Raw genomic sequence first — 15,294 nt, forward strand, 5'->3', positions numbered from 1 at the left:
GTGATTAAATCTGCAGCCAGTCAGATATCTGGTATCTCACAGTGGAGGAGTTAAATTATGTTGCACTAGTTTAAAGCCTTTCCTTATTAAAGAATGGATTCTGGATCAGTTCTGTGCATTTAGCTGACTTAATCTATTATCCAGGGCTTCAATATTTGAAATGATGAAAACTTTGAGGATCTTTTTTTATATATATATCCACTCAAATTGACTTTGTTGTCGTTTCCTGCCTGTAGAAATAATAGTCCGCCATTTTCTGTCCTTTATCAGTGAGGCTGCAGTGCCTGTAGTGACCACGAGAGGGCGGCACAGGCCCGTCCACTGCAGCCCACTGCTCCACACTGCAGGTCATCAAGGCCTTCGCTTTACTTCACTTTAACCTCCAATATACCACCCTGTCTTTTATTTTTATTTTTTTCCAGCAACATACATGATGCATGTCACTGAATTCCAGACAAATAGTCCACAAAGGTGGATTTTTAATCGCTGTATACCTCACTTTCAATTGCTGACATGTTTCAGAGATATATAAGGATTTTAAAGGCCACTAGTTATGAGATGTGCATAAATAAAAGGTTAAAACAAATTCAACTTGAAAATTTGTTTTTATTTTGAAAACGTGGCGCAGAGCCACATGTTTCCGGTTTCCTTCCGGAGTAGACCGAGCAGGTAAAAATGCACGCTCACACCTGAAGTCTATCAAGTCAGGTTGGTTTGCTTTATTTATAGGGACTGTAATAGTTCCTCTTTTTTCAGTTCTGAAATGTTTTATTGTGTGAATGTGCAGGGTCTGGACTCTGCGTCGTGATTTTAGGAAACCGATGAAACGCAAATGGATCTTTGGCCTAATTAATTATTTCATTGAAACATTTTCCCGCCCGTCTTTAATGTATATTTGCAAGCTTGTGCCTCTAAAAAAATGTTGAGTTTATTTAAAATTTGAATGAAGAAAATGTGCGGAATTGTCAAAACTATGAATTACTTTAAAAAAAAAAAAAGTTAAGTTGAAAATGAAATGCGTTTGATAAGGGTAAAAAAAAACATGGAGGAGCGCAAAGTAATAAAATAGACAATAACTGTGTGTGTGTGTGTGTGTCTCGACAGACTGGGAGGGAGGGAGGGAGGGAGGTCGGCGGCACGTGTCGTGTCTGCGTGGAGGGTGCGTGGCAAACACGCCGCCTCGCCTCGAGGGGATCTCCTGTGACCCTTATCTGCGCCTCTCTGGGGACGCCTCCAGCCCCTCCTGGGATGCAAATGAGCGGCCATAAAACGGAGACAGAGAGCGACTGGAGAAGAAAGAGAAAGGAGGGATGGAGGGGAGAAAGTGATGGAGGAGGGAGTCAGCTCTCACCTCCTCTGGGTCACATGAAATAAGTTGCTCCCTTCAGATTGGTGAGAAGAAAAGGTGTGTGTGTCTTGAAAAAAAAAAAAAAAAACTACTTAAGATATTGACTGCATCCATAAGAGGCTCTTGAATCATTATTAAACTCCTTCCAGTTCAAATGAAATTTAATAAGCATGCAAACAAGAAAACAGTCCAGAATTCAGCCTCTGATTTGAGGGATTTTATATATTGCTGGGTTAACATTTCAAAGACATTAGAGATCATTTTTCTGCCGTATTCTGTGAAAAGTATTGCTGAAGCAGGGAGCTGCACATTAAACGCGCCGCGTGTCTCTGGGTTCATATTGCACTGCAAGGTCATGCTTCTGCTTTATTTTCCCCCTCATTATCATAAGGCATCCATCTCTTTCTTCCATTAGTGACGCTTCGCCATGTCGCCAACCCGACCTCTATTTACATGACTAAATTAGATTTCTTCTCTCTTTTCGTGTGTTTCATATCAGAAAGCCTGCCTATAGCTAAAGGACAAAACGGGCCACTTCATATTAAGAGTGCGTGGAGACTGCCTCATTTTTAGTAGGAGATATATGAATGTTTATGGACTTCACTGGCCGCATCTTCACCGTGCAACTTAAAGCATATTATGATACATATATTTTACAAATAGGACAGGATATACAGTCCCTGTATGTTACTTATAGTTGTCACACTGTGAGAGCAAGTGTAGTTTTCAAGACACTTTATTAAACATGCAGTGTAAATATTTATCTTTGCGATGGCCTGTAATTTATCTGCTTTATGTGGCATCGCTTGGATTCAGAAGAGGAAAAAAAAAATGAGTATTTAGGAAAAAGACTTATGTCAGGATGATGAATGTTTGTATCATGTGAGGGGGGGGGGTGTCTGTATACGGTCACCTGCTCTCCAGTCGGCAGGGGGTCCCGCGCTGTTGATACACTGAGCGTCACCCCCGGCGTGTGGTTTGGATTGCGGGCTCTGACGGTGCATAATGTGCAGACGGGCTGAGAGGGGGCCCGGACGCAGTTGATGACCTCCGTCTCAACATATGTGGCACACTTGCCCTCTGCACTCCCTGATTGTGTGGAGATGACAGGCATTAATAAAACGCCATTCACAAAACCATGAGGGGACAAAAAGGGCTTTTGAGATATTCAAAATATACGAATCCTTTTTTACTGGGAAAATCCCTCTCGCTTCAGTGAGGCGCTCGCTCTGATTATATTTATATTGTTAATTCATCTTTCTGGAATTAACACATTTAGACTGCTGCAATAAGAATGAAAAAATAATAAAACTATTTAAGATAATGGGATCGAAAGAAAGAAATCAATCGAGAAATTCAGGATTTCTTTCTTTCCCCCCTTTTGCTGATCACACCTCCATCATTGCAAATTTAGGTCAACTCACATCTTTATTGCCTTCAGCAATTTACAGCTTGAATCATTTGATGCTGCTCTGTGATTATAGGAGTGAACTGAGGCTTATTATTTTAATTACTTGATGGGGTTTGAACCTTTTTTTTCCCCATTACTTAAGAAAGAAATACTAAAGCATACAAATAGAAATGTAGTCCATGAAATGACTTCTTTATTGATGCTTTTTGTGTGTGTGTGTGTGCAGAACAGAAACAGAAAGGCGCGAAAACTCGTACACAACGGTCATTTTAGAAGAGTCGGAGCAGAAAGTGGTGTTTCAGGAGTTTGGACGGTTGTGGAGGTCGAACTGGAAGCATGAGAGAAATTCAAGTTGTTGCTTTTTTCTTCTTTTTTTTGGACTGAGTAAACTGAGTGAAAATCATTTTTCTACAGCAACACGTCGAGGACTTTTTGAGCATTTTCGCCCTGGTTTTTTTTTTTTTTTTTTTTTTTTTAATGTTTCTGTCGGAGAGGGCGAGTGTACGCTCATGCGTGAACATGTAGACCTTTGAAGTGGCCCTCTGTCGCCACATGGCAGATCCCCCCAGTGTGATCCCTCTGTCCATTTGGCCACAGGACCCACACTGCTTAGGCTGCCTGCGGCTCTGCCTGTTCCGACTTTATGGAAACCGGCGAGTCGGTGGACCCGGCCGACTTCCTCTCCGGCGATTACGCTGTCTTTACAATCGCTGCGTTCAACCTCTAGGTCTTAATAATATATGTGATCTGCATTAACTAATCTGAACACCTGTCTGAGGCTCCTGCTCGCCTAACGCCTCCTCTCCTGCTCCTCTCAGTAATCTCCCGGGATTGTGGGGACCGTCCATCTGTGGAGCTGTCAGCGCCACTCTGCTGTCCTGTAGCGGCTTCACGCTGGTCTCTCAGGTGAGCGACGACTGTGGCTTTTCTCTTGGCATTCACCGCGTGCCTTAATTGTATTGAAATTAAATCAAGGTCCACTGTGAACACAAAGAGCTCAAACCCAAAACTTTACTTTCCACGTCCTTGTCTAATCTGCCACTTACCTTGTGTTTTAGCAACACTTTCCCTACTTTGTATTCTTGCTCCACTGCAATCTTCAACATGTGGACTATTTGCTAAATGGGCCACTTGTGAAAGTGTGTCCTTTTTTTCCAGTCCTTTTCCCCTTTGACATTCCTCTCTCCTCACCTGTGATCTCTCATCTCTGCAGACTCAGTGGCAGCTATGCGGTCCTCTCACACGTCAATATCCACGGCATGCTAATCCCACCGACACATGCATTGTTTCCTTGCAGTGAAAACACGTTGACAAATAAAACACATTTCAAGCCAGTGACATTTTGATTCCTCTGTTTAAACATCCTGCAGTATTTTCAATGCATGCATGCAGTTATGGATGTGCACGAAAGAATTACCAGCAACCAAAATGAGAACACACACACACACACACACACGTACAAAAAGAAAAAAAAAAAAATACAGAGACATCCAGACATCTTCAAAGCAGAATTCAGACCATTAGGACATTCTCTGTATATGCACTCTACAGCACATCATTAAAAAGCACCACAGAGAGAAGAGCACAGAGAGAAGCAGGGAGAGAGGCAGAGCGAGCGAGCAAAGCTACCTTTGTTGCACCATAAAGAGAGCAGCAGCCCAGCTACCTGATTGCTACCATTCCTGCAGACCATCTTCCCCTCAGAGCAAAACAAAGGATGACGACTGGATATTTATGAGAGCACACTGCGATGCATCGCTATGCCGAATCCCCTCCGTAGCGCTGCCTCCACTGCTCCTGGTTAAGAGCTTGGTGCGGTTTAACCAGACCAAGCAGTTCTTCATTACAGTTGGTAAAGCTGTGTCGTTATCTCCCCTTTACCCTCCCTCCCTCCCTCCTACTCTCCATCTCTTGTCTTCTGTTCTCTCTCTCTCTCTTGCTCTCTCTCTCTCTCTCTCTCTCTCTCTGTCTTTCTGTGCACTCTGCGCATGTAACTATAGCCATGTACAGACTGGAAAGCAGGATCCTAATAACAACAGTCTACATCAATGTGGCGAATATCTACATCTTCAAATGAATAATTTTGCAAAAGGTGAATGCTGATGTTAAACACTAAGCAGAAACATGGCAGGAAACATTTAGCCTCTCTGCTATTACGCCGGGATTTCCCCAAAAAATGTCTTTTTTTTTTTTTTTTTTTAAACTAATGACCTATACGCTTAATTCCTTGCTGTTTTTGCCTTTACGACTACTGTTGCACAAACAGAAGAAGGTACTTTTTTTTTTCAGATAAAATACATCCTTCCTCTCTAAAGACGAGGCAAAAAAAAAATAAAAAATAGCAGAGATGCTGCAGAGTATTTCCTCCTCCGGATCCTCGGTCCTGGTTTTGTTATTGTTGTTGCTGTAGTTGTAGCTGTGACTGCGCAGCTCCATCCTGTGAAGGTCCTTGTGGGTTGGGAATTGCAGGGGGAGCAGGCATACTGGGGGGGGGTGGTGGGATGGCGGACAAGGGGGCTGGAGGGACGGGAGGCAGGCAGGTGTCAACGCATGCAGTCAAGGGGGAAAGAGGAGAGGGTAGCAGGAAAAAAAAAAAAAAAAAAAAAAAAAGGACTAAACTACCCAGTCATCACCAATCGAAAAAAATTCCATTTGGATGTTCTCAAGACAAAACCAAAAAAGGAAGACGAAAAAGCCCAAAATGTAAAACATACATATATAAGCCAGGCGGGTATATATGTATAAGGATCCAGGGAGAAGGAGGAGAAGGAGAGAGAGAAGGGATGGACGGACGAGGAGGAACAAGCAACTGGCTCACACACAGACACACTGCGCCGAGGCGAAGGCACGGGCTTCAATTTATGCTTTCTGGTCGACACCACCCCCCACCTCACTCACACACACACACACACACACACATACATACACACACACATACACACACACACATAGAGCGTCCCGCCCCTATCTGCCCCTGTCCCTGTCCTGTCCCATACTGGATGCGTGGCCCAGCTGATCAGTGCAGAGGGATTAGCCAACAGGGCCAGCTGGCAGGGATTACACAGGCAAAGTGGGGGAGGTGTGTGTGTGTGTGTGTGTGTGTGTGTGTGTGTGTGTGTGTGTGTGTGTGTGTGTGTGTGTGTGTGTGTGTGTGTGTGTGTGTGGGGTGGTGGTGGGAATGGGAGGGGGGACGAGGGGTGAGGAGGGTAGGCCTAATACTGGGGGGAGCGGCGGTGGGGGGGGGGGATGGGAGGCCTTGTCTTGTCCTGCACACACACTCACACACACACACACACACACACACACACACACACACACACACACACACACACTCACAGATGTGCGACACACAGATTGGTCCAGATATCTAGTGCATGTCGCGAGGACGCACATACGCAGGACACACCAACATGACGCCAGATATGATGTTTTGCAGCGAGTGCAGGAGGCGCAGCGGCGCCGGCTGCAGGGGTAGCCAGTGCGGCCGCGCCGCGCAGTGTTGATAAATGTATGTAAATGCACAGGCGGCGGCGGCAGCGGTGGCGGCGGCGGGGGGTAGATGGACGGAAGAGGCGGCAGATAGAGGGGAGGGAACCCCACGGGAGAGCAGGGCCCGGCTGACAATGCAAGGTTTTGACCCTTGACCCTCCTGCGCTCCATCATCCGCGGCCATCAGCTGATCCCGGGAAATGGACAGCCACAGCGACACCCCCCCATACACACACACACACACACACACAGACACACACACACACACACACACCTCCAGCCCCCCCTTCGCTTTCTGCCTCACAGACGCACTCTCCTGCACACACACACACACTCAACTGCTTATTGCACTGAATCTAGCCTGCCTCACCTTTTTTGTACATGTTATATTTATATGTGTGTGTGTATACGCACACACACACACACACACACACACACACACACACACACACACACACACACACACACACACACACACAGTTCCTGCACCAGCCCTCCATCGCTCCTTCACGTCTCATCGTCTCATGCCTCACTTCACCACTTAGCTCATCGCGATATCCCCGCTCCTAACCTTTCTCATTATTTTGAAATGTGTCGACATCTACAACTGTCATATCTGTGCGAGTGGAGACCCCGGCTGTAGGAGTGTGTTTTTTATACCTTCATGTTTTCATTCAACCCACTGTATTATACTTTTTTTTTTTCTTTTTTTTTTTTTTTCATAAAGGCTGTAACTCCAGTTTTCTGGCCTTTTTTTTAAATCAACAAATTTTAATCAATTTGAAAACATAAAAATATTAAACTGGGTTTATGATGATGAACAGGCTGACGAGTCGCTCGAAAATCACATTAGCAGCACCTTCTCTGTTCAGCGCAGGCCAGTTTTGATCGTTTCCCTGTTCGGTTTAATCCACAGGGGTAGCGTTTTCACGTGAGCCTGGAAGTTTGGATCTTCCGCGTTGGTCACTGCTGTCAGGGTGAAATTTGTTGAGCATTTACCAAATCATGCAGGCTAAACGGCTGTACGTCTCCTCGCCGGCGATTTGACACACATTTCCTTCACACCCTTTGATCTCCGTTTTAGAGGGGGGGAAAAAAAAAAAGCATAAAATGTCTGTTTTGAGCATCACGCAGAATTATATACCTTGATGGAATAAAACGTCCCTGAATTTGATGTATTATTTTTCATGGAAAACACGATCTGTCACTGAATCTGCACAGGATGCCTGATATGTGGGGATAATTCAGACGTGTTCACTTAGTATTAGTTGTGCCGTGTGCTATTCGGTGAAAAGCTAAATGTCAAAAGTTTTTGCAGGCTGTCAACAACAGTTTGAGCTACAGTACATGAGACAGAGGCTCGCATCAGTCCAAACACACACACACGCATCCAAACGCCGTGCAGATGTACACACACACACACACACACACACACACACACACACACACACACACACACACACACACACACACACACACAGAGGCAGGCATGGATTGATTTCTGTAAAATCAAAGAGACATTTTGTTGGGCCTTGCAGGCAGGAAACAGCCCCTGTGTTTTATAGTTAATATATAGAATCAGACATGGCCGACGTGTGACAAATGTGACATTAGTTGAGATGTGTTTACATGAAAAGCACAATAAGGTTCTTCCGGCAGCTGTGGGGTGGATCGGCTGAGTCGACCGGGCCTTCGATATGGGAGGGACGGATTTTAGGACCGAGTGTGAGGAAAGATGTTTCAAATAGAAAAAAAAAATAAATGAGATTATTGAAGACTTTAGACTTTGTCCCAAATATTCTTTACGTGTGCGTCCTGGCGAGAGCTGGAACTTCATTATTCATGAGCGTTAATTACGCGTCTTGGATTTCATGCCCGCCGTATTGTTACTCAGTGTTTTTATTTGACGTGTTTACTGTTGTGTGTGTGTGTGTGTGTGTGTGTGTGTGTGTGAGTGCGCCGGCATGACGGTCCCAAAGAAGATTTGTAACCGCACTTTGATGTCCCACCACCTCGTCCTCCATTTTAAAAGGCTCGCACGCGAGCTGAGGATGAGAGCGGGGCGAACAGGCACGCAACCCCGACAGCAGACAGCGAGGAAGATCACAGGGAGGCAAGCAAGGAATTTTTTTTTTTTTTTTTTGTATCATACAGAGGAAAAAACTGCATGGAGAAAGACGCCCGGCGATTACACAAAGAGACAGACAGGCAGGAAGACGGAGAGACAGGCCGGGAAAAACAGGCAGCGCTCGTCCCCAGTTTGGTAATCTGATGGAGAGATTAGCAAGCAGGCAGCATTTGGGTCGGATTATCGAGTCATTAGAAAAGACTGGTGCTCCAGAGCCTCTCTCATGTGTTAATGTGGCTTTGCAGGTCCTCGGCTCAGTCTGCGCAGACGGGCTGGATTGCGTTAGGAGTTCATCCAGTAGGTAGTTTTCAGAAATGCAAAAGGCCCACGTAAGCTGAACACTCCATATGCCTCTGTGTATATTTCTTTTTCATTTTTCCTTTATAATTTTTTTTTTTTTACATTTTTTTTTTTATTTTATTGTTCAAGAATTATCCTGCTGTGGCTGTTATTAATAAAATTGTTTCAGTTAATTAAAAATGTGCAATATACACCTTCATTTTAACTTTTGTTACACTTTAGAGAACTGCTACATGAAAACTTCCTTTGCTTTTGCCGTAATTCCTGCAGTTTTAAACAGTTAAAAACTCGTGTCTGTCCCGGAGGTACGTGCAGGAAAAGTCTTCAAGCAGAATCATCGTCACTGTTGCTCGCTGAGACGCAGCCTTCAGCTCGGGCTGTGGGTCAGTGGGGAACACGGAGGAACGCGCCCCTCGCCACTCGCAAATCACACCGACGTGATGTTGGGCGATGACGGGATTTAAACAGGATCAGGAGGAAGCCGGGGAGCTTACGTGTGCGTGGGTGTCTGTGCAGGGAAATACATGTATTTACAGTAGGTTATGTGGATTTGGGTATTTACTCTGTAAATATCAGGGGTGATACGCGCAGCCCGCCGCGTTCAGTGGCGTCAGGAGTGGGGAGAGCCGGGCTGCTCATCGACAGCTGATCAATGCTGCTGACGCTTCCTGTGTCAGATGTGCTGATATGGTCCAGTGACCACAGTATCAGTTTCACTGGAGTGGACAGTCAGGCCTCCGATGAGTGTTTTTTTTTTTTGCTGTTGTTGTTTTGGTTATGCCAGATTGTCGCATTTACTAAAAGCAGAAAATGTACGGATTGATTTTTTTGGATCAGAAAAAAAAAGAAGAAGAAGTAGGACTTTCACACTGGCCTTAACACAAATCTTCACACTTCACTTTTAGGTTGTCTGCGTTTTCGCTCGCTCATAAACGCGCTCGCCCGTACACATACACACAAACACACTATCTGATCTGTGTTCCCAAAAACCTTCCCTTCTGCGCCTGCCTCTGCATACACCATGCCCCAGTTCCCCACCCCCATCCCTTTTTGTCAAATAAATTGCTATGTGACCTACTTCCCATTTTGCACCATTTCTCTCATGTTCAGATATTATTGTTTGAACATGAGTGATTTGCTTTGGGGCATACAGTATCAAAGAAAACACTGTGTACAGTATATAATATGGGGGCATGCCAAACAGTAGAGGCTAATGAATGAAACGCGTTTTTTAAAAATATGCACACGGTTAACATCGGCATTGATAGGCTCTTCTTCTTCTTCTCTTTTTAATTACAATTTGATGTTGTTGCGGCGTGCGGCAGCTTCCTCCAATGTGTGGGCATCGCGCTGTGTTTTATTTTAGGCTTTTGTTTTTTAAAATTGCCCTTGTATGATTTGTAATTAAAATACATGGTCCACGTATTTTCTGATTAACACATACAGTAATACTCATAGCGCTCATAATGACAGGATGTCTTTGTGATGGTCATAGACTGGGGAAATAAGGTAAATCAATTTTGCAGCCTAGTTAAGCAGAAAGCACAGTGGTAATTTTCAGTAATAAGCATGGCTAATTCATTGGACCACATTGCATTTATAAGCCAGTTAGGTCTGCACTAGTTGGCATCCAGTTTGGAGCTCGGACTCGGGGCGCATCTCAAAACGCACTTCAACATTTTATATCGGTACTTTATTTAACGGCTTTTTGTGGTGGAAGTAACAGTTAAAGCCAAGTTATATTTTTGGATTTTTCCTTTTTTTTAATTTTAAGTATGCAGTTTTTATGATTTTTTTTTTTAACGATGTGATCTACTTATAGCAAAAGCTAACTCAGTAAAGCCTCAGTTTGAGTTTGATTTATCCAACCTTTTTCTTCTGCTTTTTTGTTGCCAATAAGTTTAATTCTTTTAGCAGAGGAATTTCCTGTTTTACCTCGATGTGTGTTTCTGACATTGAAATAATTATGAATTGATTAAATTGTAATAAAACATCCAAGGTTAAGAAGTAACTCCGACTTTGAGTTTCCGAGGAGAACACTTTGTAGTTTTTACTGAATTTTTTTGTAACCGAATTCATATCAAGCAATTTAAGAAATTGATGTGCTTGAGTAAGACATTCATTCTCAGCTCTGTTCACTTCTAAATTTTATATTAAAACTACTTCTACTTAAAATGATCAATGAACTTTTTTTTTTTTTTTTTTTTTTGCTGATTTCATTCCAGCCAATATGTTATTTTATAAATTTTGCGAGTGAAGTTTCATCTTTAATTGTCACATTTGTCAGTATTTCTTATTCGGCATTTTGAGACCTGCAAGCTTACACTTGAAGGTGTGTGTGTGTGTGTGTGTGTGTGTGTGTGTGTGTGTGTGTGTGTGTGTGTGTGTGTGTGTGTGTGTGTGTGTGTGTGTGTGTGTGTGTGTGTGTGTTTGGTGACTTTGCATAAATGTGTGTGCCAGTGTGTTTCCCTGTGTATCGGATGGAGGCTCCTTGCCCTGCCTTCTCGCCGGCGTGGAGCGGTGGCACCGGAGAGACCACACTGACCCTGATTTATTGGGATCAGAATCCACATGACAGCAATTAATTTACATCCATTAACCACATCGCCCGCTCTCTCTCTCTCTCTCTCTCTCTCTCTCTCTCTCGTTCCTGCTCTCCGCGGACGTTTTGCACTCTCGCACAATCAGTTGGAACACTCTTCGTTTTCTCCCCTCACTCCTGGACTTTCTCCTTTCTCAGCATGTTCTCTCCCCTTTAATCAGTCACTCTCACTCCCTCAGTCACTCCTGCGTCTCCTTGCTCATGTTCTGGAATTCCATATTACTAATCCATTTAGAAGACCTTTAGCATTCTCCCCTACCTCCATGTATTAAGGAGCGCTATAGAAACCATAATTCCATCAACTTTATATTGCGTGTGTGTGTGTGTGTGTGTTTCCCCTGCAGTGTTGCGGAACCTCTGATTTACCGGGAATCGCGTGAATAATCCCTCTGAGTTATCATTGGGTTGTGTGTGCTCACTCTTCATTTAATAAAGGAACCGGCATTGCGTAATGGCGCCAAATGAAACGCTGCTCAACAAATCGGCTGATTGCGATTGCAGCAGGAAATTGACATCAACATGATAAGCTCAGCATCTTTTTGATGGTTTGGCCGTGCCCTCCGCGCCGCTCAGTCATTAGAGCATCCAGCGGGCCGCGGTGCTCTGGGGTCTTTGTCTCTTACCCTTACATTAAGACCCTTTATTACTGGCCTACATCTGTCACTGCTTCCGCACCTCTCACTCTTCCTTTCTACCACTGTCTGTCTGCCTAATGCTTTTTTTTCCCCCTTCTTCTTCTTCTTCTTCTTCTTTTTCCCGGGCCTTTCAACTCAAGACAGGAGACTTTGCTGCAGGGAGAATTTGCCATTTATTTCCGGAGACAAAAAAGTGGAAAGGGGCTTTAGCGCTTTGTGTCTTTCCCCCCTTTTTTGTCTTCGTTCTCTACGCATCTTTGCTCCCCGCGCCATTGTGGCGCGTCTTCATCCAATTCAGGCTTCCATGCTCTGACTCTGTCCTCGGGGTGAGTCGACCAGAAGAGCACGGTGTGGTGAATGTGCTGGGGGTTGGGTGACTGGGATGTTACAGTGGAGGTTGAATCCTTTCCACTCTCACCCCTTGTTCATAGCAAGTGAAGAAGAACGCGCTCTCTTATGCACATGCAATCACACACAGGAAACTCTCACATGCACATTTTCTATAGGTAAGCATGCAACGCTGGGCGCCCATACACACAGACATGCAAGCGACTACCATTTCTTTCTAGCATTGTGCATGAGCAAAGCCATTTTGTTTTTGGTTTTTTTTTTTCTTTTTTTTTTTCTTGCCTAATTCCAAATGTATTCTGAAAAGGAGAGACAATGAAAAAAAAAATCCTTTGCTTGCATCTCTTAACCAGCATAGCTTGGGGACAGGTTCCACCAGTATCTGTTCAAGGATTGGCTGAGGATGCGGTGCGGGAGGAAAAGTTGCAGTTGGCAGCAGGCAGAAAGACACTGCAAAGGGAGCGGGGGTTCACAATAAAGGATTTTAAACTAAAGCCTCTTTGGTAAAGAGGAGGGAGGGGGGGAGGCATGGAGAGAAGAATGGGGTTGTGGGGGTGGTGGATAGATACAGGATGACACAAGGTCCAGATTAACCCTAATCTCAGGCCTGGTGGTTTAGGTGAGGCTGTAGGGAGTGAAGGAAGCTCTTCCGTGCCAGGTGGTCATGAGTAGGTTAAAACTGGGAGAGGGCGGGGTGGGGTGGGGGGGTCATCGGGAGCATGAGTGCGGGATGAGGCGTTGCTAGGGAAGATAGATGGGGAGGAAAGCGAGTCGAACAAGGTGCCTCAAGGATAGAGCTCAAACCGAAAATCCAAAATGACTGTTCACAAACAGACTTTAAGAGGAGACGCGCCGGATTGGAGGTGGGGGGGGGGTGTTAGTCAGCTACCACAACAGCAGGGACCGCGGTGGTGGCTGCAGGGTGATTGGGTGGTTGGTGCATGGTGACAGTGGCACATGCCCGGGTGCATGGGATTAGAGGGACAGTCGGTAATCTGCTGTTTAGGTTGTATGTAGGGCAAGAGTAGCTTAGCCCAGCCACTCTTAGGAAGGGTGGAGCGCCAGACCGAGAGGAAGTGGACTGCTGTTACATAGCTGCACTCAGCTCGCGCAAATCACCCCTTGGTTTCTCTGGGGGGTTTTTCGTATTTCAGTTTGATTCTCCATGTAGATTTAATGATCAGACGAATTTAGCTCCAAATAATTTCCAGAAATGCAGCGACTAATGCCTGAAAGAGGCAAGGCAGATGGAAATTTATATAAATCACTCCATTCATTCAAATACAGATTAGAGAAATAAAAAATCTTATCATGTGGGGGGAAAAAAAAGAAAGCATTGTCAATGGAAGAGGAAGGAGATGATACATGAGAGAATGTCTATTCCCAGGCTCGGTGATCAAAACTGGCCTGTGGGACGGCGTTTCAAGACAAGTAAAAATTCCAAAGACGTTGACGGGATTTTTTTCTATAGAAAGTAAAAGATGAGTTCATGTATTTCCTGGAGAGCGCAGTGTTTTAGTAATAACAAGACAACACTGACACCCGAGGCGACAGATCAGTGATTGAGCTCATTGATAAAGTTCTGTTTGTGTGAAAGTCATACTATGAGAGGGATCTGGTGTAACTGAAACCACATGGTTTCTGTTTATGTTTCACTAGATTTTAAATAATGAAACTTTTTTTTTAAAATAATGAAGCATTTAAAATAATGGGATAATCTTGAAATTGCACTCTTATAAAATTATAAACGCAAGCTTTTGTAAGAAAAAAAAAGGATAAAAAAAACAAGGTCAAATTAAATGCAAGTTTTTTCCATAATGTATTTATACCTCTGTGCAGTAAATGAAGAAAAACATCTACAATTATCCACAAAGGTTATTATATAACTATTTTATTGATGTGGCCCACTTGAAATCAGATTGTACTGTTTATGTCTGAGATGTAAAATTATTTTTTTATTTTAACTTTTTAATGATTAAAAAACACACACACTCTCTCACACACACAATGAGCCAGTGGACAGAAGACACCTGTCATTGATACCCAGCAGGCCAAATAGTTCCAGTCTGTTATACTGTCAGGGTCAAAAAATGAAACAAGGAAACAGACAAGAGAAACTATGTATGAAAATTATTTTTACATCTCAGGTAAAAAAAAAAAAAGAATGATACAATAAGCCACCAAATCGAGAGTAAAAACAATATACACAGTGAAATAAATGTAGTTTTTTTTTTTTTATTCAACAGCAGAAACAACAAAATAAAGTTCAGTGAAAGCTCCTGCAGGCGCATGTGGGATAAATTGCTTTGAACAGAACTGGGTAATACAATCAATTACAGTACAGCTAAAATCCTATAAATTCTCAGATTGCAGAACAGCAAGAGCACACAAGAGACAGCCTCTAAAGAAGCAACACATCCTGTGAAGGTGATAAATATCAAACAAAGAGCCAATGCCAGATGGGCTGAATAGCTGAAGTGGGTCTATAAGCAAAAAGCCCCGAATAGTCAATGCAGAGCAGCTCTTGTCTTCCCATTCAGGATCAATTGACAACAAACTGTTAAACATAACTGTGAGACTTTTATAGCTCCGTTTGAGCTCTCCAGATTCACATCATGTTTTGCAATGAACCAAAAAATCATTGAGCAAATTAAATCTCATTGTTTGCACCGCTGGAATAACAAATGCAAAAAAAAAAAAAACTCACAACAAAATGACACGCTACATGGCTCTAAGGAGAGACGACAAATTGGCAGACTATCTCCTCAGAAGTGCACACACATCCCCACTGAGTGTACAGTGTACAGGCTCAGCGACTGTCAAATGAGAAGGATGCACAGAAAAGTGAGCGCTTACAGTTTGTAATCACCGTCGAACAGGAAGCGTTGCGACAGGGAAGTGGCGTCCTCCTCCTCTCCTCTGGAAACTTCTTGTTTTCAAAGCTCACAGAAAACACTTCAGAAATTCACATTCATCTGTTGTGAGTGAGAATTTTAATGAATAAGAAGGCAGCATTATTTATTATTTATCAGC

Source organism: Salarias fasciatus, chromosome 19 (genome assembly GCF_902148845.1).
Source record: "Salarias fasciatus chromosome 19, fSalaFa1.1, whole genome shotgun sequence".
Lineage (NCBI taxonomy): Eukaryota > Metazoa > Chordata > Actinopteri > Blenniiformes > Blenniidae > Salarias > Salarias fasciatus.